This window comes from Triticum aestivum, chromosome 7D (assembly GCF_018294505.1).
Source record: "Triticum aestivum cultivar Chinese Spring chromosome 7D, IWGSC CS RefSeq v2.1, whole genome shotgun sequence".
In the NCBI taxonomy this organism is placed as follows: domain Eukaryota; kingdom Viridiplantae; phylum Streptophyta; class Magnoliopsida; order Poales; family Poaceae; genus Triticum; species Triticum aestivum.
Window position 1 is genome coordinate 428,493,606 of NC_057814.1, and position 26,089 is coordinate 428,519,694.

The 26,089-nt window shown below is 43.6% G+C and overlaps 1 pseudogene; it reads left to right on the plus strand.

Annotated features, from left to right (window-relative positions):
• Positions 1-527: 527 nt before the first annotated feature.
• LOC123168687 (peroxidase P7-like) overlaps positions 528-26,089 on the plus strand; it is a 30,515-nt pseudogene continuing 4,953 nt past the window's right edge.

Genomic DNA, 26,089 nt, shown 5'->3' on the forward strand with positions numbered 1-26,089 from the left:
TGGAGCATATGCACGTATCATGAGCTGGGACGACCACAATAGCGATTGGCATAATGGCAGGAGCAGCAACAGACTGCTTGCACCCAGTTACAATAGCAGACTCCCTGAGATGCAACAGCAACTCCACAGACTTGAAACTAGGCATGTAGCCAGCACGCACACAAACTTCTACTCTAGAGATACCTTGGACCCAGTACATAGACACCCCAGGACATGCATTTGGTTGTACTAACATTTAACAAGATCAACCCCAGTTTTGAGCAAAACTGCTTAGGTTGCAGCCTGCTGGAGCTCGGCCTCCTCATCGGCCCTCTCCAGGTCCAGCGCGCCACCCCCACCATGCGACAGGAGGGCCTCCTCCACAGCATGCGCATTCGCGTCGGCCAGCTTAAAAAGCCCCCTCATGGCCGTGATCACCTCCGATGACAGGTGCGCTTTGAAGCGCTCCGCGAAGGCATCAAGGGCTGCAGCAGTCACGTCCTCACCATCCTTGACGATGCCGAGGGAGCGATAGGGGGCATTCTTGGGTTGCACTTGGGCTGCTCCTGTTCGTTGCTCTGGCTGCCACCGCCAATGGCGACGAGCTCTCCGCCGTTTCTGCTCCGGTGCTCCTCCTGGGCTGAACGCGAGGTGAAAAAACACATCGACGGCCAGGATGAACCAAAAAGGTTCATAACGAGGGGCACAATCGTCTTTGTTGCCCCCGCGTATAGCCGTCGAGGAGCCCTGGGAGGCCCGTACGGGCCCGGTTAGATTGTATGCCCGGCCGTATACGTATTTGTATATGACGACGTTTCGTTCACGCGTGCAGCCGCATGAGCGTGGGGCAGCACGTGTCACGGGTAGTTGCCAAAACTGTCTCATCATATAAATGTGGACGGCAACCACCTCCGGCCGCATCGCCCACCATTTCCCCCCGCCGCATCCTCTCCCTCTCTCCACTCCCCACTCCCTCTCCTCTCCAATCTCCTCGTCTCCCTCTCCCCAACCGCATCCTCTCCATCGCCATGGCAGACGCAGGAGGCGAGCGCCCCGCTTGGGGCGCAGATCTGGTGGAGCAGGCGCGACAGGTCGCTGCGGGCACCTTTATGAGGGGACGTGCCGGCGTCCAGCGCGGTGCTCCCCCCGCTGCAGATCTGGAGAAGGTGGGGGCGGGCTGCAGCGGCACAGTCCAGCCAGATGTGCCCGCTCTGGCGATCTCTGGCGAGGCGCAGAAGGTGGAGGCGGGCCCTGGCGAGGCGCGCGAGGTGGAGAAGGTGGAGGCCGGCTCCGGCGAGGAGCAGGTGGAGCAGAAGGTATCTGCTTATCACTTTTAGTTGGTGTTTTTTAGATTGTAGGGTTTGTGGCCAGAAGTTTCTTTGGTTGGACTTGTTGGATGTAGGGTTTTCTCTGCATTAGTGTTTTTCTGTATTTGATTCGTGCAAGAATGGTGGACCACATATGATTATTAGATTAGGTTAGAAGTAGCCGGATTGAGGGATGGTTTTTTTCAGATGCTTATTAGATTAGTAGTGGAATTTTTGCTTGTTAGATTTTAATTAGTATGAGGTTGAACACCTTATTTAAGGAGGAATTTAAGGTCAGATAGACCATATATGATTATTAGATCTCTAGTTCATTGATGCAGACATATATGATTATTTGATTTGATCTATGGTTCAATGATACTGGATGGAAACATATTTGATTTGGAATGCATTAATTTTGATGTGCCAATGAATTGATTTAGATGATACAAGATTCATCTATAGTATAATTTGTTGTTGTTTAGGTAAGTAATGAAATTTTAGATGTTTGTTGGAGATGTATGCATTTATAGTTGAAGTAGTACCTAATTAACTACTGCATTATGTTAATATGTGTAGGAACTTTGCTGCAATATCCCAAAAATAGTAATTTGTGCATATTAAAATTTGTAGTTGGCTTCTGTAATTAGTAGCAATGGATGTAATTTTATATTTAGGGGGCTAAGAGATAACTCACTGTACAATTGCAGAAGGGTGGCCTCAAAAACAGTAACATGGCCTTGAAATATTGTTCTTGTACAAAATTTTATAAACCAAATGTTGTAGGCAGGCCTATTGTCCAGCCTCATAAAATTAACCTGGCCAGAGATTTTCCTCTTGTGCAAATACTTATGATGAATTACAAAAAAATGCAGCTGGGATGTCACCATTGTATAACTATGAAGTAAACATTCCAAGGCAGGATCCTAGCAACAAACTATACTATATGTTTCCATTAAGTAGCGTGTGGGGGGGAGTCCCTCAAAAGAAAAGTGTTGAGTTAATCCAGGGAATGTCAAGAATCCAGCTTGGATTTTCATTAGCATTTATGAAGGAAAGCATTTGTCTGTTAATTGATTGCTTAGATTCTGTATTTATAAGGAAAGCATTTATTTTTATGTACATATCAATGAACTTGTATGTTGATAACCCTACGGTTTAATATGTAGATAGCTTAATATATAGTCTATCAATTAGTTGTTGAAATGTACATACCATGTGTAACCAGTGCACTTTTTCAATATAGATTGGAGCTTTCCATCATTATGCAAAAACAAATTGTTTAGGTAGCTTTATTTGTTTATCTGTAGGTTTCATTTTAAATTATTTTGCATTGGAAAATATATTGACAATATTGGTCACTTGCAACATACCAATGTGGTTCACATTCACAATTTTGTTCGTAATGACATTCTTTGAACTGCAATTCAATTCATTGTAATTGATGTGCTTGTTTGACAATATAGCAGGAGGAGGAGGATCTTGTGGGCAACAAGAGGAAGTGGGACAAGACTGGGTTCTACCCATATGACAGTGATGATGATGAGCCGTACGAGGTAAGACCTAGTTGAAATGTTATTTGTGCATTGAGTTAGTCTTACGTGTTTATAGTATTTGAATGCATAATGTATTAATGTCAGTCATTAATGTGTGCAGTATGAATCTGGAGATGATGTGGTCGAGGGGAACGTCGAGTCCTTTGAAGAGAAGGTGGTGTTGAAGATCAGGGCCCAAGGATCTGGTATGTACCACAACTGGAGGACGGACAAGTTCCGCTGCCCCTACTGCAGCAGGCCCAAGCCCAGGTCTGGGTTATTGGAGCATCTGATGGAACATTGTCGGGCTACATCTATCTCCGGTGATGACTACAAGACCAGGGCTCAGCATTCTGCCCTCCTGAAGGTCCTGAGAAACCCTGACATCTAGTCCTACATCATGCTAATCATCAGAAGCTGGAAGCCGTACTCATCATCAGTATATTTGATGATGTTTTACTTTTGGAAAGCTGCATCTGGGTCTGAACTGGTGGGAAACTAGCTCTAGTAATGTAATGTATTGTGTGTCTGAACTGGATCTGTTGTGAACTGGCTGGTAACTGTGGTGGTAACCTAGAATGCTATCTATATTTGTGTGGCCTTAACTTTATTGGTGGTGAATGCTTCCTTCATGTTTAGTTGTTGTTTCGATGGTGCAATGATCACAAATGGCGCTTCAGTGTTGCTTCAGACATGCTGCAACACTTGTCTATGCTGTGGGCAAGTGCAACATGCTGTGCCCATGTGCCAATCGTACCAAATATTGAATCTGGCAATGTTCCAAATTGGCTGTCATGAATTATAGTACATGGGGTTTAGTAAACTTACTGTTAATTGTTCATCCTCACACATTCCATCAATGCATAATTCGAATAAGCAAAAAGACCAAATGTTCCATCATTTGAACATATGTTGCAATAACAAAGCAAATATTCCATCATCAAAGTGTGAAGGAATTAAAATGTAAATTTAGAAGAGTAATGTAATACTAGTTAAAAATAATGTATGCAAAAAAAGGAATTTGAAATAAGATGTACTTTATTTTTTTAATAAAGTTATATTACCCTACTTATTAGAATTATGAAAATGTCACTTATTTATAAGAAAATAAAATATAAATATTCAAAAAGATGTGTTTGATAAAAATACCTTATGAATTTTTGGTATGTTATTATTTGAGGGGTCATGTAATTTTTATGTTATTTTTTGAGTGGTCAGGTAATTTTTATGTAAACAAAAGGAAAAGGAAAAAAATAAACAAAAGGAAAAGCATGGGCCAGCCTAGCCATCTTGGAAACCTAGCTTTATAAATAAAAAAAATCAAAAAAATAAGAGGGCATTAGAAAAATAAACAAATATAAGAGGGCATTAAAAAATAAACAAATATAAGAGGGCATTATAAATTTAAAAAAATTCAAAAAAATACAAAGAAAATATAAGAGGGAATTATAAATTTCAAAGAAAATATAAGAGGGCATTATAAATTTCAAAGAAAATATAAGAGGGCATTATAAGCAAATATAAGAGGGCATTAGAAATTTCAAATAAAATTTGAAAAAGAAAATTTTACAATGCCCCTTGAGGTGTAGACCGATGTTTTGACCAGTCAGTCTAGAGGGCATTATAAATTAATAAAAAATTCAAAAAATATAAAAGCTTGGAAACCTAGCTTTTGTTTGTCCAAGAGATCATGTGTGCACAAATTGAGGTGATTTGGAGGTGGTCGAAAAAATGCACCGCGGCCTGCATACGACTAGGAACCCAGCCGTTCATGGGCCAGGATCAGACCCGTGGTGCAGAATATCTCTGCTGCAAATAGGCCCCACGGGGCAGATGGGATGAGAACTAGGCAATGTACTGCCTGCATATGGTAGGAGCTTGAGAGGGGAGTCGCAGCCGGGTATATAAACCGGTGCGGCGCTCTCTCGCTTGGCGAGGTGGGACTAAACTCCCACCACCCCACGGCTGTGCTTGGCGCTGTGCCCTGCGCGGCTCTGCCTTGGGCCCAATTCGGGCGGGCTGGCCCAAGGTAGCCTTACCCGCGCGCTAAAATAACTTCTTAACTCCAAAATTTCTTTTCTTTTTTAATTTCTAATATTTAAAATCAAATCTCTTTTTTCTATATTATTTCTAACAGTGTTTACTAAAATTAAAAAAATATGCCAAATTCTGTTGTGTTCTATTTCATTTGTTCGTTCTCTTTTTTATATTGATAATATTTACGAAATATAAACTAAAATGGTGTGTTTTATTTCAATTCTTAATTCTAATATTTCTTATCTTTATTATATTAGAAATATTTTTAGTTTGTAAGATAAAATATTCTGTTTTATTTCACTTCTTCATTCTAATATTTGTTCTCTTCTTTATATTTGAAATATTTTCAAAATGTAAGATAATATGTTATCTTTTATTTCACTTCTTCATTCTAATAGATCTTATCTTTTTTACATTTGATTTATTTTTTAAATGTAAGATAATATGTTGTCCTTCCTAATTATAAATTTTCTTTTCTGTTTGATACTTGAAATATTATTAAATCAAATCTAGTTGGGGACAATCGCATGCATGCCTCCACATGCACCATGTACTAGAAGCATGTTTTCTTCTCGGTCTCACCAATTGAGACCAAACTTTATGCACACCCTACGATGACCATGGCAAGCATGCATGGCGAGTATCGTTCATTTCCGACACTCGATGCATTTTGTAGGGGTTTTGCAGCGATAAAACCCTAGAATAGTGCCCCGACGTGACGCAACGTGCGTATTGTGTCCGAATTCATGCACACCTTGCCTGGGAAACCACATTGGCCATGCCCACATGGTCCCAAAAGTTGGGGTCATCTCATGCATGCCTCCACATGCATGGCGAGTATCGTTCATTTCCGACACTCGTTGCATTTTCTAGGGTTTTTCCGGTGACAAAACTGTAGAACACTGCCCCGACGTGACGCAACGTGCCTTTTGTGTCCGAATTCTGCACAACTTGCTTGGGGGACCACATTGGTCATGCCCACATGGTCCCAAAAGTAGGAGTCATCCCATGCAAGGCTCCACATGCCCCATGTACAGACAGGACCATTCGGGTCTGTCGGAGGGCAAGTCTGAAAGAGGTTTTGCTTCCCGGTCCCACCAATTGATCCCAAACTTTATGCAGACCCTAGGACGACCATGGCAAGCATGCTTGACAAGTATCGTTCATTTCCGAGACTCGATGCATTTTGTAGGGTTTTTTCGGCGAAAAAAACCCTTGAACACTGCCCGGACGTGATGCAACATGTGTTTTGTGTCCGAATTCGTGCAGACCTTGCCTGCGGGACCACATTGGCCATGCCCACATGGTCCCAAAAGTTGGGTTCATCTCATGCATGCCTCCATATGCACCATGTATAAGCACGATCATTCTGGACTGCCGGAGGGCAGGTCAGAAAGTGGTTTTCGATGTCGGTCCCACCAATTAGGAAGTCATAAATAGGACAACATTTAATCATACATATTTGAAATTGAAAACTATGAGAAGAAATGATATGGAAATATGAAACATGAAAAAACAATTAGGAATAAGACGGAGAAAACATAAAATAACAGGAAAACCAAAAAAGGAAAGAGAAACATTACATTTGAATTTATAATGCAGATATGAGAGAGATACTATAAATATTGTTAAACATATACAAGTATACAATAACTAATAGGTGAAAACAAAGATTATATATTGATTTTTGAGGGAAGAAACAATGATATTTATTTTGAGCAACTGAAACAAACATTATATGGTTACGGATGTAGGTTGGTGGGACGGCCCAGACCGCAAATAGCTCTCGGATCCATGTTGCAGGGCCCACAACGGTGCGCTTTCCATGCACGTCGATCACATGCACGTCGATCACGGGAGTAGTTGCCGTTCTGTTACACAATTCCAGGATCGTGCTAATCCATATTTTCCTTATTCCTACGATTGAGGAGCACGTTCAGCCTCGCTTCAACCGAGGAAAATATAGATCCCGCGATTCGTCTCAGGGAAGTTACGACGACCTAGGAGTCGACCTCGTATATAATCTCCACCTGCTCGCACATGTCGTCGACTAGATCGACTCCTGCCGGCGAGTCGTCGACAGCTCCTTCCGCCGCATCCCACACGCCAGAAAAACCCTGAGAAGATCAAGGTCGTCCGCACGTGGTGGCCGCTCTCGACGAACTACCTCGACACCGCATCGCCGACTTCTTTCAACTTCATCGACCGATCAAGTAAGTTGTCCTCCTTACCGTCTTCATAGCAAGCTAGTTCCTCCGTGTCATTGCTTTCATGGAGGTAGGTTTAGCACATTTTTCAAATAGTATCAACTCCACTAGATGCGTTCTTACCAGATGGCGTAGATGAACTCAATCTTTGGTTCTTTCATAGCATGGTAGAATAAGATGTTGTTCCCCGAGAAGCATGATGCAATAGATTTTTTGTCACATGATCCAATTATATTTTGTCACATGATCCAATTATATTCTTGTGCACATAGAACATTAAAGAGTTATGCATTAGATGTTGATGAACCTCAAATAGGTACCATTGTTATAGACTGTAGTTATTTACAGCTGATCAATTTTTCACCGTGTTAATAAGACAACCGGACGAATTTCTAACATTTTACCATATTAAATTAATTGATTATATAATTTATCTGATACTCAAAGAACTTGATCAGATGCAAGTAAATTCAATTACCAATTGTAGTTATTTTTCTATAGCCTCATATCAGCACACACCTGGCTGCATGTTGCGGTATACATGGTGCTAGTTTAATATTTGCATTAGTGTTATTTTTGCATTAGTGCTAGCTACTGTCAGAATGTTTTATATATTTGCATGTCTATTGTTATTTTTGCATTAGTGTTCGCTTATGTCACGAAGTATTATATTTTGTTTCAACAAGATGGACGAGCTGAATGGAGAAATTGTATGTGCCGTAGAAAAATGGTGCAAGCTTGTTAATCTTCTATCGAGCGGTCAACGCGCAAGAGTCGACGATACAACACTGCGCAGCATGCTTCAGATACCATCTATTAAAATGCGTACCCTACTGATTAGGTATATGGTTGAGAATTTTGAGGCCTGCACGGCCAGATTCATTATACAATAGCAGGTTGGGGAGGTGACTCTCGGTGCGGTCGACGTCGAGTGCATCTTAAACCTGGAGAACCAAGGACTGTCCGCTTCGGACATTCTGATTGAAGAAGGCGAGGACATTAAGGAGCGGGTGCCGCCCCAGTTTCTCGGTAAGATAACAGGAAACATAGTGATAGATGATCTCATAGGGGACATAATTAAAAATAAATCCACCGATGATGATTTCCTTCGGAAATTAGTCCTTGTCCTGCTAGGAACAATTATTGCTCCCATGTCGAGCAAGATTGTGCCTAAACAGTACTACGCTTTGGTCGATGATGTGAAACGTATTTCAAAGATTAACTGGAATGCGTTCACCCTCCGTGTTCTCCTCGATTGCCACCTCCGCCAATGGCCGAAAGGCAATTTGGCTCTCTTGCATGTACACATATGAGACCTATTGCATAATGTAAATTATTATATCATTGCAATTTTATGTGATGTATTGTACTAACTCTATATCTTATTTTTTTGCAGTACTTGTACTGGGAGAAGGTGCAACCTCTGGAAGGTGATTGCGCTTTCAATCCCAACTTGTCCATACAACCTCTGACAAGGAATTGGACCGAAGGTGCAGCCACTAGGAGAGATCGGTTTGACTCTGACAATGGGCGCGACCATGGTAAAGTCAAGGTAAGTCATTGTGTTCTGTCTTTCTTAAATGTTTTGTAAGTAAATAATATTTACTTTCAATTCATCACATGTACTTCAATATCGCAAGCAGATTGAAAACAATATAACCCAAGAATATAGGGCGCAGGAGCCCAACATCCCAAATAATGCGCCTGCACAGAAGCCAAAAACTAAGCCCGCGAATGGAACCGCAAAGAAGGCGAAGACAGCCCCAAACACGGATGAGGTGATGGAGCTTCTAATGAAGCGGTTTATGGACTTGATACACACCCAGATGAGGAAAATCCCTGTTCTAGTTGCTGAGGTGTCACACCCTAACTTTATTGTTTACAGTATGTTTACTGTTTTAAAAACCATGCAGGCATTACTAACTTTATATTTCTATTGCAGAGATTGCTGGAGAAGTTGAATAAAGCAGGCGTCATGTACAAGCCGGCTGCTGTCGTGCCATCCGCGGAGAATGATGCGGACGAAGTGGATTCGTTCTAGAATGGTCCATATGAAAAGAAGGAATTCGTGTACAAGGAAGACATAGACAGTGATGGAGAGCCGGTCATTGACATGACGCAGCCTGATGAAGTGGTTCCCAACCATAAAACCGTACCTGAGGTACTATGTATTTATCTTTCTGTCTATAATTTTCTCGTTTAATTTTTTTATGTGCTGAAATGTTCACACGATTTAGTTTGCCAAAAAGAAAACCCCACCGAACATGAATGGACACAAGGAAGCTTCACCTGTTAAGCGTAATGATGAATGTGGGGCAACACCGGAAAACCCTTGGGTGGTTGGTACTTCTACTCTAGCACCTTCATCGGACATAGACATTTGTCCATCTTCTGTCAGCAAGTTCATGGCTAAGGCGAATGGAAAAAAGGGTGCAACAATCGATAAGGATGAGGAAGTTATGTCTGGTAAGCGGAAGCGGACCATTCCCAAGAAATTTGAATCCCCGTACGCACTTGACAAGCCCGGCAGGCGCACCAGTCGTGGTCAGAAACCCTCCGGTACTACTACTGCTAGTAGAGGTATCGTAACTAACTTTCTTATTTTTTATTTACTACCAATGCATATGATCACCATTGTTTACGTTCATATTATTTCATGCAGCTCTGTTTTCTGACAATAAAGTGCTGGAGGTTGTGGCAGATGAGTTGACGCCGGAAATAATTGATGCAGCTGTTTCATTTGTTGAGTTAGCTGCTAGCACCGAGAAGAATAAGGGCAAAAACATTTACTACAGTGAAGGGCGTGGCATATCTCTGACTTCCGAAAGGATTCGACCGGTACTAGCTCATAGATGGATGTCGGACGATGTAAGTACTACTTGCATGTCCTGTTTTTAAAATGCTCAATAATCTATGTCTCAACTATCAACATGTAATGCCCTGATATTCTATGAAGGTTATTGATGCTTATATGGGACATTTGGAGCTGCGTGTTGGTGATGATGGTTATCTCTGTCCAGCGTGGAGGTCCAAATTCCTTGTAGATCGTGCTATCGCACGAGACGATCCATTGCCGTCGAGCTGCAACATGGATAGTGCTCTGTCCAAAGCTGGAGCAGTTAATAGAGTCACGAAAGAGTATACTATGCGTGATAAGGTACGTTATGTTTGTAATTCATCACTACAGGATATTTCATCAAGTATTTCTTTTGATCCATAATGGTTTTTTGCACTGTAGACGTATATCGCGTTGAATATCGACAATACCCACTCAATGACCGTGGTAATGCACATGATCAAGCAAGAATTCCAAGTTCTCGATTCGCTCTATCCTCTGGACCTGACTGAGAGGACTGTTAAAGCACTGGTAATGTAACCAACATTTGTACCATTGGTCTTACATATTGTTTATGATTGTTCTTTAACACTATCCTCTTTATAGCGAATGGCTATAGCACACGATATGCGTCAGGCAAATCTTATTACACCAGGGAAATATCCGGACGTAAGTAAGTGGCCTATCAATGAGTATGACATGCCCCAGCAAGAGGATGGGTGAGTTAATAGTACATCATGCATATTCAAACAACAACACACATATCGTATTGCCCACCGCTAATGTTTGCATATATACCAGGAACTCTTGTGGCCTTTTTGTCATAGAATGTCTAGGACATTGGGACGGGGACCGAATGACCCGCGATTTTACACAGGTATGCTGTTATTTACGTTTGTAGACTAGCTAGTATGTTCGTGTTGCAACTTCGGTTCATGTAACCTTTATGTCGATTTTTGCAGGCCAGCGTTGATGCTAGGAAAAGACGTTTCATCGCCGAGTTGATTATGTCACCTTCGAACTCGATGGAGTGTGTGAAGAACAAAATTCGCGAAATCGCAAAGAAAAGGCGTGCCTGAAGAATTTATGCGGCATGCAACATTCAAGTTTTAGTGGTTTGGATTTAGTCCGGACGAAGGTTTCGACGGCATGATTATCTTAGGGTTTCTATCATTTTTATGTAATAAACAGGGCATCTCGAATATTGTGACACATACATGTGTATGTGTCTGTCAGACAATTCGCTCGTACAAAACAATTCGGTCGTACCAATAAATTGTTTGCTTCACTTATCAATTGTTCTTGCTGAATATTTTTCTCGTTCTCCAAATTTTTATAATGTTATTTTTCACATTAATAGTATTTGCATTCTAATTTTCTCTTCAAGTGATCTCCTAAGTTTCAAATTAAATTTTTTACATTCTATACTTTTTTTTAAAACTCTATCAAGCTTAGCCTTGTGCCAGAGCTATCTGCATGTCATCATCAGGCACAATCTCTTGGTAATTCCCCCTCATCACATGATTATGAAAGTAGTCACGTTAGCTAAGTAAATATATGGAGCCAAAACGTAATATTACACAGATGAAAATTAGTCATGTCAGCTCGTTGGCTCTATGGCGTGTTATGTGGCTTAATGTTTTTCTATTTTGTTTGACAAACCCGTCGTTTTTTTATTGTATGTATAAATAACTTATTTCTGTACTCACCATGATGCCAAGCACGGCCCATCTAACCACGTCAGGGGCCCGACAGGCGGCCTATCATGCCGGTAGGGCTACAGCAGCCCATTTTGCCAGGTTCACATCGATCTTCCCCTTTTCTCGGCTCCCTTTCCAAATCCCGCCCTCTCTCTCCATTTTCCCCTCCAAATCTCGATGGCGAAAGCATGGCAGCGAGCTGGGCGTCGGGCGGCTGCGGCGACAAGAGCGATGGCGACCGCAATTTCGGTGGAACCCTGGGTCCTGGAAGCATGTGGGGCGGATTAAGTGGCACAGGAGGCGGCGGCGGCGGATCGAGTGGAACAGGGGACGGCAGTTTCCTGGGTGGCGGCGGGCCGGGAGAACCGACGGCTAGGGTTTCGTCGGTGCTACACTTTGGTGGCAAAAAGGTAAGTTCTTTACCGTTGTTCTTTACATCCCATCATTATCAGCGACAATTCATGACCTCTGGCCCTCACAAGCTCCATCTATGTGGTCATCAGGAAACTCCTTGTGGCCCTGTCTGCATAGATGCAGACAATTTTGGCAGCGCATTCTTGGGATTTGGGTTTGAGGTTAGTCTACTGAGCATGATCTTCAAAGTAGTACTGCTATTGCGGTCAAGCTGCAAAAAAGTTCAGTGTTTACCGCCTGTAGTGACAAGTTCAGTTATAAATTGACTTGAATTGCTAATGATTTATTTAGGATGCTATCACTTCTGATTATGTTGAATGGGTTGATGAGGAGTGGGATAGCAAAGCAAAGTCAGTCATTAAGTATCTTGCCATGAAGAACAAGAAACTGGAGACTAAGATTACAGAATATGAAGCTGAAATTAAAAGGAATGAGAAAGAAAAGAGGGCAATGGTTAAGATGCAGAAGGAAATATTGCTCTATAGGGATAGGATTTTAGGATTTGGAGGTCTACTGTATCTTGGCCTGCTTGCCATTATGATTGTTGTTATAGTTAGCAAGTAGATTGTTCATAAAGCTATTGACACCATTATTATTGACATGATGAAATGCTGATGAATTATGTGCTATTCAGTTTATGGGCACAGTGTAACAGATATTGCAACAGAAATAACATGTGGCCATCATGATCTATATTTGGTAAGTGATGCACATTTGGCATGTTCTATATTTGGCAGACAATGCACATTTGGCATGTTCTATATTTGGTAAGTGATGCACATGGGCACATCACCTAGCAGCACTACTGATTTGTGCAGCAGCCCAGTTCATTGTATTGTTGCAACATAGGAGCAACATCTAGCAGCACCTACACCTTTGATGCAGCACTGAAGCAAAGCAACACTACATAATCAATATTCTGAAATTTTACTGAACTTGACACATAGGGTGAGCACTAGATATTCAGTTCTTCAGTCACATAGAACCCGACCAAACCATACCGATTGCATAACTTATATGCTTACATATACCAGCATACCTAACCAACATCAAACCCAAAATATTGTTAACTTATATGCTGAAACATATAACAGCATACCTAACTAAAGATAACCAGCAGCTTCCTCCTCCTTCAGCAACTGTGCCCATCTTCACTTCTTCAGAAATTTGAGGCCGTGTGAGCGGCGCACCACACACGTAGGAGTCTTCTTCTTAACCGTCGTCCTCTTCGACAGCTGCGCCACCTAATCCTGAGCCACGCCCTCTTCTTCCACCTTCACTATGTCAGGGAGGTGGGGAAGGAGCTCGACGTCGATGGGCATTGTCTTGCCACCCTCGACGGCGACCGACGCTACCATCGGCACAGCGTCCTCCTCGCCCTCTTCATCGTCATCAGGGGTGACCAGTACTGTTGGAAATATGCCCTAGAGGCAATAATAAAATGGTTATTATTGTATTTCCTTGTTCATGATAATTGTCTGTTGTTCATGCTATAATTGTATTAACTGGAAACCGTAATACATGTGTGAATACATAGACCACAACATATCCCTAGTAAGCCTCTAGTTGACTAGCTCGTTGATCAATAGATGGTTATGGTTTCCTGACCATGGACATTGGATGTCATTGATAACAGGATCACATCATTAGGAGAATGATGTGATGGACAAGACCCAATCCTAAGCATAGCACAAGATTGTGTAGTTCGTTTGCTAGAGCTTTTCTAATGTCAAGTATCATTTCCTTAGACCATGAGATTGTGCAACTCCCGGATACCGTAGGAATGCTTTGGGTGTACCAAACGTCACAACGTAACTGGGTGGCTATAAAGGTGCACTACAGGTATCTTCGAAAGTGTCTGTTGGTTGACGCGAATCGAGACTGGGATTTGTCACTCCGTATGACGGAGAGGTATCTCTGGGCCCACTCGATAATGCATCATAATAATGAGCTCAATGTGACCAAGTGTTTAATCACGGGATCATGCATTACGGTATGAGTAAAGTGACTTGCCGGTAACGAGATTGAACAAGGTATTGGGATACCGACGATCGAATCTCGGGCAAGTAACGTACCGATTGACAAAGGGAATTGTATACGGGATTGATTGAATCCTCGACATCGTGGTTCATCTGATGAGATCATCGTGGAACATGTGGGAGCCAACATGGGTATCCAGATCCCGCTGTTAGTTATTGACCGGAGAGTCGTCTCGGTCATGTCTGCATGTCTCCCGAACCCGTAGGGTCTACACACTTAAGGTTCGGTGACGCTAGGGTTGTAGAGATATTAGTATGTGGAAATCCGAAAGTCGTTCGGAGTCCCGGATGAGATCCCGGACGTCACGAGGAGTTCCGGAATGGTCCGGAGGTAAAGATTTATATATGGGAAGTCCTATTTTGGCCACCGGAAAATGTTCGGGATTTTTCGGTATTGTACCGGAAAGGTTCTAGAAGGTTCTGAAGTGGGGCCCACCTGCATGGGGGGACCCACATGAACGTGGGTAGTGGGGGCAAGGCCCCACACCCCTGGTCAAGGCGCACCAAGATCCCACCTTAGAAGGAATAAGATCATATCCCGAAGGGATAAGATCAAGATCCCCAAAAAAGGGGGATAACAATCGGTGGGGAAGGGAAATGATGGGATATCTTTCCCCCACCTTTGCCAACGCCCCAATGGACTTGGAGGGCAAGAAACCAGCCCCCTCCACCCCTATATATAGTGGGGAGGCGCATGGGAGCAGGACCCCAAGCCCTGGCGCCTCCCTCCCTCCCGTGACACCTCTTCCTCCCCGCTTGCGCTTGGCGAAGCCCTGCCGGGATCCCGCTACTTCCACCACCACGCCGTCGTGCTGCTGGATCTCCATCAACTTCTCCTCCCCCCTTGCTGGATCAAGAAGGAGGAGACGTCCCCGCTCCGTACGTGTGTTGAACGCGGAGGTGCGTCCGTTCGGCGCTAGGATCATCGGTGATTTGGATCACGACGAGTACGACTCCATCAACCCCGTTCTCTTGAACGCTTCCGCTCGCGATCTACAAGGGTATGTAGATGCACTCCTCCCCTCTCATTGCTAGCATCTCCTAGATTGATCTTGGTGACACGTAGGAAAATTTTGAATTTCTGCTACGTTCCCCAACAGTGGCATCATGAGCCAGGTTTATGCGTAGATTCTATGCACGAGTAGAACACAAAGTAGTTGTGGGCGATGATTTGTTCAATTTGCTTGCCGTTACTAGTCTTATCTTGATTCGGCGGCATTGTGGGATGAAGCGGCCCGGACCGACCTTACACGTACTCTTACGTGAGACAGGTTCCACCGACTGACATGCACTTGATGCATAAGGTGGCTAGCGGGTGTCTATCTCTCCCACTTTAGTTGGATCAGATTCAATGAAAAGGATCCTTATGAAGGGTAAATAGCAATTGGCATATCACCGTTGTGGCTTTTGCGTAGGTAAGAAACGTTCTTGCTAGAAACCCAAGCAGCCACGTAAAACATGCAACAACAATTAGAAGACGTCTAACTTGTTTTTGCAGGGTATGCTATGTGATGTGATATGGACAAAAGGAGGTGATGAATTATATATGTGATGTATGAGATTGATCATGTTCTTGTAATAGGAATCACGACTTGCATGTCGATGAGTATGACAACCGGCAGGAGCCATAGGAGTTGTCTTAATTTATTGTATGTCCTGCGTGTCAATGAAAACGCCATGTAATTACTTTACTTTATTGCTAACCGTTAGCCATAGTAGTAGAAGTAATAGTTGGCGAGACAACTTCATGAAGACACGATGATGGAGATCATGGTGTCATGCCGGTGACGAAGGTGATCATGCTGCGCCTCGAAGATGGAGATCAAAGCCGCAAGATGATATTGGCCATATCATGTCACTTTATGATTTGCATGTGATGTTTGTCACGTTTACATCTTATTTGCTTAGAACGACGGTAGCATAAATAAGATGATCCCTCACTAAAATTTCAAGAGATGTGTTCCCCCTAACTGTGCACCGTTGCGAAGGTTCGTTGTTTCGAAGCACCACGTGATGATCGGGTGTGATAGATTCTAACGTTCGCATACAACGGGTGTTGATGAGCCTAGCATGTACAGACATGGCCTCGGAACACAAGCAAAACACTTAGGTTGACTTGACCAGCCTAGCATGTACAGACATGGCCTCGGAACACAAGAGACCGAAAGGTCGAACATGAGTCGTATAGTAGATACGATCAACATGGAGATGTTCACCGATGATGACTAGTCCGTCTCACGTGATGATCGGACACGGCCTAGTCGATTCGGATCATGTATCACTTAGATGACTAGAGGGATGTCTATCTAAGTGGGAGTTCATTAAATAATCAGATGAACTTAATTATCATGAACATAGTCAAAAGGTCTTTGCAAATAATGTCGTAGCTTACGCTTTAGTTCTACTAAGATATGTTCCTAGAGAAAATTTAGTTGAAAGTTGATAGTAGCAATTATGCGGACTGGGTCCGTAAACTGAGGATTGTCCTCATTGCTGCACAGAAGGCTTATGTCCTTAATGCACCGCTCGGTGTGCTGAACCTCGAGCGTCGTTTGTGGATGTTGCGAACATCTGACATACACGTTTTGATGACTACGTGATAGTTCAGTGCGTAATGTTGAACGGTTTAAAATTATGGCACCAAAGATGGTTTTGAAACGTCGCAGAACATATGAGATGTTCCAAAGACTGAAATTGGGATTTCAGACTAGTGCCCACGTCAAGAGGTATGAGACCTCTGACAAGTTTCTTAAGCCTGCAAACTAAGGGAGAAAAGCTCAATCGTTGAGCATGTGCTCAGATTGTCTGAGTACTACAATCACTTGAATCGAGTGGGAGTTAATCTTCCAGATGAGATAGTGATGGTTCTCCATAGTCACTGCCACCAAGCTATTAGAGCTTCGTGATGAACTATAACATATCAGGGATAGACATGATGATCCTTGAGCAACTCGCGATGTTTAACACCGCGAAAGTAGAAATCAAGTAGGAGCATCAATTATTGATGGTTAGTAAAACCACTAGTTTCTAGAAGGGCAAGGGCAAGAAGGGATACTTCATGAAACGGCAAATCAGTTGCTGCTCTAGTGAAGAAACCCAAGGTTGAACCCAAACCCAAGACTAAGTGCTTCTGAAATGAGGGGAACGGTCACTGAAGCAGAACTACCCTAGATACTTCGTAGATGAGAAGGCTGGCAAGGTCGACAGAAGTATATTGGATATACATTATATTAATGTGTACTTTACTAGTACTCCTAGTAGCACCAGGGTATTAGATACCGGTTCGGTTGCTAAGTGTTAGTAACTCGAAATAAAAGCTGCGGAATAAACGGAGACTAGCTAAAGGTGAGATGACGATATGTGTTGGAAGTGTTTCCAAGGTTGATGTGATCAAGCATCGCATGCTCCCTCTACCATCAAGATTGGGGTTAAACCTGAATAATTGTTATTTGGTGTTTGCGTTGAGCATAGACATGATTGGATTATGTTTATCGCAATACGGCTATTCATTAAAGGAGAATAATGGTTACTCTGTCTATTTGAATAATACCTTCAATGGTCTTGCACCTAAAATGAATGGTTTATTGAATCTCGATCGTAGTGATACACATGTTCATGCCAAAAGATATAAGATAGTAATGATAGTACCACATACTTGTGGCACTGCCACTTGAGTCATATTGGTATAAAACGCATGAAGAAGCTCCATGTTGATGGATCTTTGGACTCACTCGTTTTTGAAAAGATTGAGACATGCGAACCATGTCTATTAGTATATATGCATGAAGAAAGTCCATACAGATGGATCATTTGGACTCACTTGATTTTGAATCACTTGAGACATGCAAATCATACCACATGGGCAAGATGACTGAAAGGCCTCGTTTTCAGTAAGATGGAACAAGAGAGGAACTTGTTGGAAGTAATACATTTGATGTGTGCAGTCCAATGAGTGCTGAGGCACGCAGTGGATATCGTTATGTTCTTACTTCACAGATGATTTGAGTAGATGCTGAGAATATTTACTTGATGAAACACAAGTCTGAATTATTGAAAGGTTCAAGTAATTTCAGAGTGAAGTTGAAGATCGTCGTGACAAGAGGATAAAATGTCTGTGATATGATCATAGAGATGAATATCTGAGTTACGAGTTTGGCACACAATTAAGAAATTGTGGAAATTGTTTCACGACTAATACCGCCTGGAACACCATATTGTGATGGTGTGTCCGAACATCATAACTGCACCCTATTGGATATGGTGCATACCATGATGTCTCTTATCGAATTACAACTATCGTTTATGGGTTAGGCATTAGAGACAACCGCATTCACTTTAAATAGGGTACCACGCAATTCCGTTGAGACGACACCGTATGGACTATGGTTTAGAGAAACCAAAGCTGTCGTCTCTTAAAAGTTTGGGGCTGGGACGCTTATGTGAAAAAGTTTCAGGCTGATAAGCTCGAACCCAAAGCGGATAAATGCATCTTCATAGAATACCCAAAACAGTTGGGTATACCTCCTATTTCAGATCTGGAAGCAAAAGTGATTGTTTTTAGAAACGGGTCCTTTCTCGAGGAAAAGTTTCTCTCGAAAGAATTGAGTGGGAGGATGGTGGAGACTTGATGAGGTCATTGAACCGTCACTTCAACTAATGTGTAGCAGGGCACAGGAAGTTGTTCCTGTGGCACCTACACCAATTGAAGTGGAAGCTTATGATAATGATCATGAAACTTCAGATCAAGTCACTACCAAACCTCATAGGATGACAAGGATGCGTACTACTTCAGAGTGGTACGTAATCCTGTCTTGGAAGTCATGTTGCTAGACAACAATGAACCTACGAGCTATGGAGAAGCAATGGTGGGCCCGGATTCCGACGAATGGCTTGAGGCCATAAAATCCGAGAGGATCCATGTATGAAAACAAAGTATAGACTTTGAAAGAACTACTTGATGGTCGTAAGGCTGTTGGGTACAGATGGATTTTAAAGGGAAGACAGACAATGATGGTAAGTGTCACCATTAAGAAAGCTCGACTTGTCGTTAAGATGTTTTCCGGCAAGTTCAAGGAGTTGACTGCGATGAGACTTTCTCACTCGTAGCGATGCTAAGAGTCTGTTAGAATTATATTAGTAGTTACTGCATTATTTATGAAATCTTGCAGATAGGATGTCAAAACATTGTTTCCTCGACGATTTTCTTGAGGAAAGGTTGTATGTGATACAACCAGAAGGTTTTGTCAATCCTGAAAGATGCTAACAAGTATGCAAAGCTCCAGCAATCCTTCTAAGGATTGGAGTAAGCATCTCGGAGTTGGAATGAACGCTTTGATGAGATGATCAAAGATTTTGGGTTTATACAAGGTTCATGAGAAACTTGTATTTCCAAAGAAGTAAGTGGGAGCACTATAGAATTTTTGATGAGTATATGTTGTTAACATATTGTTGATCAGAAATGATGTAGAATTTCTGGAAAGCATCCAGGGTTACTTGAAAAGTGTTTTTTTAATGGAAAACCTGGATTAAGCTACTTGAACATTGAGCATCAAGATCTATAAGGATAGATCAAAAACGCTTAATAGTACTTTCAAATGAATACATACCGTGACAATATTTTGAAGGAGTTCAAAATAGATCAGCAAAGAAGGAGTTCTTGGCTGTGTTACAAGGTGTGAGTATTGAGTAAGACTCAAGACCTGACCACGGCAGAAGAGAGAGAAAGGACGAAGGTCGTCCCCTATGCTTTAGACGTAGGCTCTACAGTATGCTATGCTGTGTACCGCACCTGAAGTGTGCCTTGCCATGAGTTAGTCAAGGGGTACAATAGTGATCCGGGAATGGATCACATGACAGCGGTCGAACTTATCCTTAGTATCTAGTGGACTAAGGAATTTTCTCGATTATGGAGGTGGTAAAACAGTTCGTCATAAAGGGTTACGTCGATGCAAACTTTGACACTAATCCGGATGACTCTGAGTAGTAAACCGGGTTCGTATAGTAGAGCAGTTATTTGGAATAGCTCCAAGTAGCGCGTGGTAGCTACATCTACAAGATGACATAGAGATTTGTAAAGCACACACGGATCTGAATGTTGCAGACCCGTTGACTAAAACCTCTCTCGTAAGCAAAACATGATCAAACCCTAGAACTCATTGAGTGTTAATCACATGGTGATGTGGACTAGATTATTGACTCTAGTGAACTTTGAGTGTTAATCACATGGTGATGTGAACTAGATTATTGACTCTAGTGCAAGTGGGAGACTGTTGGAAATATGCCCTAGAGGCAATAATAAAATGGTTATTATTGTATTTCCTTGTTCATGATAATTGTCTGTTGTTCATGCTATAATTGTATTAACTGGAAACCGTAATACATGTGTGAATACATAGACCACAACATGTCCCTAGTAAGCCTCTAGTTGACTAGCTCGTTGATCAATATATGGTTATGGTTTCCTGACCATGGACATTGGATGTCATTGATAACGGGATCACATCATTAGGAGAATGATGTGATGGACAAGACCCAATCCTAAGCATAGCATAAGATCGTGTAGTTCGTTTGCTAGAGCTTTTCTAATGTCAATTATCATTTCCTTAGACCATGAGATTGTGCAACTGCCGGATACCCTAGGAATGCTTTGGGTGTACCAAACGTCACAACGTAACTGGGTGGCTATAAAGGTGCACTAGAGGTATCTCCGAAAGTGTCTGTTGGGTTGGCACGAATCGAGACTGGGATTTGTCACTCCGTATGACGGAGAGGTATCTCTGGGCCTACTCGGTAATGCATCATCATAATGAGCTCAATGTGACCAAGTGTTTGGTCACGGGATCATGCATTACGGTACGAGTAAAGTGACTTGCCGGTAACGAGATTGAACAAGGTATTGGGATACCGACGATCGAATCTCGGGCAAGTAACGTACCGATTGACAAAGGGAATTGTATACGGGATTGATTGAATCCTCGACATCGTGGTTCATCCGATGAGATCATCGTGGAACATGTGGGAGCCAACATGGGTATCCAGATCCCGCTGTTGGTTATTGACCGGAGAGTCGTCTCGGTCATGTCTGCATGTCTCCCGAACCCGTAGGGTCTACACACTTAAGGTTCGGTGACGCTAGGGTTGTAGAGATATTAGTATGCGGAAATCCGAAAGTCGTTCGGAGTCCCGGATGAGATCCCGGACGTCACGAGGAGTTCCGGAATGGTCCGGAGGTAAAGATTTATATATGGGAAGTCCTATTTTGGCCACCGGAAAATGTTCGGGATTTTTCGGTATTGTACCGGGAAGGTTCTAGAAGGTTCCGAAGTGGGGCCCACCTGCATGGGGGGACCCACATGAACGTGGGTAGTGGGGGCAAGGCCCCACACCCCTGGTCAAGGCGCACCTAGATCCCACCTTAGAAGGAATAAGATCATATCCCGAAGGGATAAGATCAAGATCCCTAAAAAAGGGGGATAACAATTGGTGGGGAAGGGAAATGATGGGATATCTTTCCCCCACCTTTGCCAACGCCCCAATGGACTTGGAGGGCAAGAAACCAGCCCCCTCCACCCCTATATATAGTGGGGAGGCGCATGGGAGCAGGACCCCAAGCCCTGGCGCCTCCCTCCCTCCCGTGACACCTCTTCCTCCCCGCTTGCGCTTGGCGAAGCCCTGCCGGGATCCCGCTACTTCCACCACCACGCCGTCGTGCTGCTGGATCTCCATCAACTTCTCCTTCCCCCTTGCTGGATCAAGAAGGAGGAGACGTCCCCGCTCCGTACGTGTGTTGAACGCGGAGGTGCGTCCGTTCGGCGCTAGGATCATCGGTGATTTGGATCACGACGAGTACGACTCCATCAACCCCGTTCTCTTGAACGCTTCCGCTCGCGATCTACAAGGGTATGTAGATGCACTCCTCCCCTCTCGTTGCTAGCATCTCCTATATTGATCTTGGTGACACATAGGAAAATTTTGAATTTCTGCTACGTTCCCCAACAAGTACCTCGTCCATGTCGTCCTCCACGACGTCAGAGCCCAACGGCTGGACTGGCGCCGGCACGTGGCGGACCTGGTACTCCAAGCTGACGGGTGCTGGGAGAGCGAGCTCGACGTCGACGCGCTCCGCCCTCGACACGACGCGTGCTGGATCTGGCCGCTGCAGCATGGTGGTGGAGCGGTACATCCACCACCTTGCGCGCTGAACAGGGGAGTCGCTCAGCGTGGCCTCTCACATTGCCCAGACGAGGAGGAGAGCCGGCGGGATGCCGCGGCCATCGGGGAAGGTGCGCTTCTTCTCGCCGTCGGTGAGGACTTTGACGAGGCCACGCGCGTGGTTGACCAACATCTCCATGCTGGGGAACCAGCCGCACACCTCCATCAACTGCGCACGCCACGCCTCGTCATCGCCGGCGAGCTCAATCATCACTTGCTGCCAGCCGAGGCTTCTCTCCATAGAGTCGGCTGCAGCGGTCGCCGGCGAGCGTTTCTCGATCTACTGTAGGTGGGGATAAGAGGGGAGTTTGAACCGGCGCCCGTGGGAGGTGGGTGAGTGCGTGGTGGGGAGGAGAGTGGTACAGTTACTTATTTAATGGCATTATGGATGTGGGGAGGGGAAATGTACAATATTCTTTCTACCTCCCGCCCCAGTCATAACACAATAAATAATTATTTTTTGTTTTTTGTTTTGAGGGAAACATCTTACTTTATTTAAACAAAGTCTGGGATCTCGTCTGCTAATACACTAAGGATACAATCAGGGGGCGAAAGCCTCCAAACCAAAGAAACACAATCGCCTACAGCTACCTTAGCCAAAGTATGAGCCGCCCGATTAACACAGTAAATAATTGAAGCAAGTGTTCTACTCTTCTTCCTTCTCCACTTTTCTGCACATGATAAAAGACAAGATAAGTTAATGAATGATAAAAAAATTAATAATCCACAATGCATACAAACACTTACTTCTGATTTAGTTTGCATTTCTTGCTACGTCTAGTGTGTCCTAGCAATTTGCAAGCGCCGCACCGGGTTTTCAACTCATCAAAAGAGAGTGGTCTACCATTTTTCGAGACAGGGCGGCTCTCATCTATCTTTGTTGCACCTTTGCTTGACACTTTCATAGGATCTTTAACCGCAATCATGTTGCCTTCACCATCGTCCACATATTCAACTGCACACTTACTGATGTCATTTGTTTGCTTGATCAAATTTTCCTGTAGCAGATCATACTCATGATTCTTAGCTATCACAGCCTTCAAACTCTCATGTAACTGATCCCACAAAGCAGGGTGTTTGCATGCCGCATGCATAGCTTCTGACGCTAACACACTGACCTGGCTATATTTCATTCTTTCCCCGGCCCCAGTCCAACCAAATCCCAACAGATCGCTTGTGCGCCTCGCGGGAAGTCCCAACCTTGCTTCTTTCGTGAACCGAACAAGAACTAAACACTTTGGTATTTCAGATATGTTCAAGTGCTTCAGTACATGGAATATGTGCTTGCAAGGTAGACCCTTTGGAATCATTCTTCTGTAGCTGCACCTTATAGTTTCTGCGGAATTTACTGGTGTATACTCCACCCAAAAACGACGCTTCCGGTTATTCTTCCAGGCCATGATGTACTGCTGTGATCCGTCTCCCAGCTTAATTTCTACAATCTCCATGCCACCAATTACTCTAAGATCATCTTGCAACATATAGAAGTTTGCTGGAGTGAAGACGTGAGAAGCAGCTATCTCAAGTTCCCTCAAGCTAGTAACTGGCACCGGTAAACTCTGTGAGGCCGTGCAGTCATCTTGCGCCTCGTTTTCACGAATACGCACAACGGCGTTCTCATAGTGCAAAATCATATCCACCAGGGTCATTTCATCGTCTAGGTGGAGGTGAAGGCATGAGTTCAGGCTTTCAGTCCGCTGGTTGCTTTTCATGCCAAGCCAAAACCCCTCTGTTAGATCAGCCGCGGCCCACAGTCTCCTCTTCTTATACATCCGTCTCAACCATGTTACAGTTTTTTCCGACTGCCATCTTTTGGAAAATGCGTGCCATCTCTCCTCAAACGTGGCCGTGGACATGCTGTAGTACAGAAGAGTTCAGAACTCCTTCAACGACTTGTGACTGAGGTGAATCTTCATATATTTTTCTATATGCCACGTACATATACGGTGCCACACGTCTGGCAAGACTTCGCGAATTGCCTTGATCATCGCAGCGTCGGCGTCCGTGATAACACTCTTCGGCATCTTTTGACACATGGACCTCAAAAAAGTCTGCAGCAGCCACACGTATGTCTCTTCGGTCTCGTCCGAAACTATGGCACAACAAAAAACAGTGGTCTTCCGGTGATTGTTAAGACCAACAAAAGGTATGAATGGCATACCATGGCGGTTCATCTTGTACGTGCTGTCAAATACAAGCACGTCGTCGAAGTCCTCATAGTCATGACGAGACTGGGAGTCGCACCGGAACATCCTATTCAAATGTCCTTCCTTTTCTAGCTTGTACTCTAAAAAGAAGCTAGGATCCCTCTGTTTCCTACTGGCCATGATGCCTATGGTTGTGGCAGCATCACCTTTTGAAAGCAGCTTCCTCTTCTCCCTGGCGCAAAGGTTGTATATTTCACGCCTGGTAAAACCAACACCGCTGTACCATACGTGTTTGCTGATGAAGGAATCCATCATGTCGTGAATTCTAATCCCTGTAGCTCCCATGGACATTATCTCATGCTTCTGGTACTCTTTGATTTTTCTGTGGGACCAAAGAAAAGGTACGTCGTCCTGTCCTGCCAACATATGGCTATGCTTGTCCTCAAAACTTGCAACACATCAAACCCCACGCTTTTGGTCAAGCTTGACGGTCAGGTGCGCTTCGCAAAAGCAGCGTGTCTCGGCTCTGAGCCTACGGCTGTGTCCTTCCTCGGTTAGCAACTTGCTGTCACGTTTCCCTTGTCTGGAACAAACAAACCGTCTATAACGCATATGATGTGACTCGGTTTTGCTATACCTGACCTTATTCTTTCTAATGCTGAAACCATTATCTCTAGCATAGCTGTTGTAGAAATCATACGCAGCATCGTGAGACATAAAAGTCATTTCCATTATCTGCATGAACATATCCCTCTTATCATTTGCACTGGCAGCATCTTGGACATTCTTTGCCCCAGCATCTTGTGTCACCTACACAATCAAAACATAGCCATGAAAACAGTTTTCTATGGTTTAATATTACTTCCATAGAACATTGATTACACACATACCTCACTCATCATGACCGACGACTGCGACTCCCCAGAATCAGGTGCATCTAATGATTCGTCGTTAAGGCCTGTCTCCGCGTCGGATTCACCGTAATAGTCATACGCATTATCACATTCGGAAATGAGCTGAAAAATACAACACAAATACATAATTACTTATCATATAATATTCCAGAAGAAATTTCAATTTGCATGCCAACAAAAAATTTCACTTCCGTACCTGACTAATGTAATCTTCATTCGAGAGCTCCGAGTTGTTTTCCTGATCATCATAAAGCTCATCCATCTATAAATTTTCAACACAAAGATTTAATGTTATCGGATGCCACCAAAAAATTACAACATGACAATGCCACTCACATTAAGATCGTCCCATTCGTTCCCATTCTCTGACCGATCTCCACGATCTGAATTTTCATCATCTGACCAATCTTCTATCCAGTCTTTCATCAGTTCTCCAAACTCCATGTCTACCATGATATCAGTTAACTCCTCGTCCGCCATTTCCTACAACAAATAATATGTATCATCACATGTGCAAAGATTATCAATGATGAAATATACAACACATAGCACACAATCACGGATGTTATGTAAACAACCCCAACCGAGGCCGTTCAGATCTGCCAAACTTAGTAAGGAAGATGGCCACGGCACCCGTCGTGATCACTTTCAATCGCGAGGAACTGCACAATCTCAAAACCTAGCTAGATCTGTGATTACCTCTGCCGCCGGATACCTAGGTTAGCCGCCACATCAAATAACAATACTGGTGGTGCGCACAGCC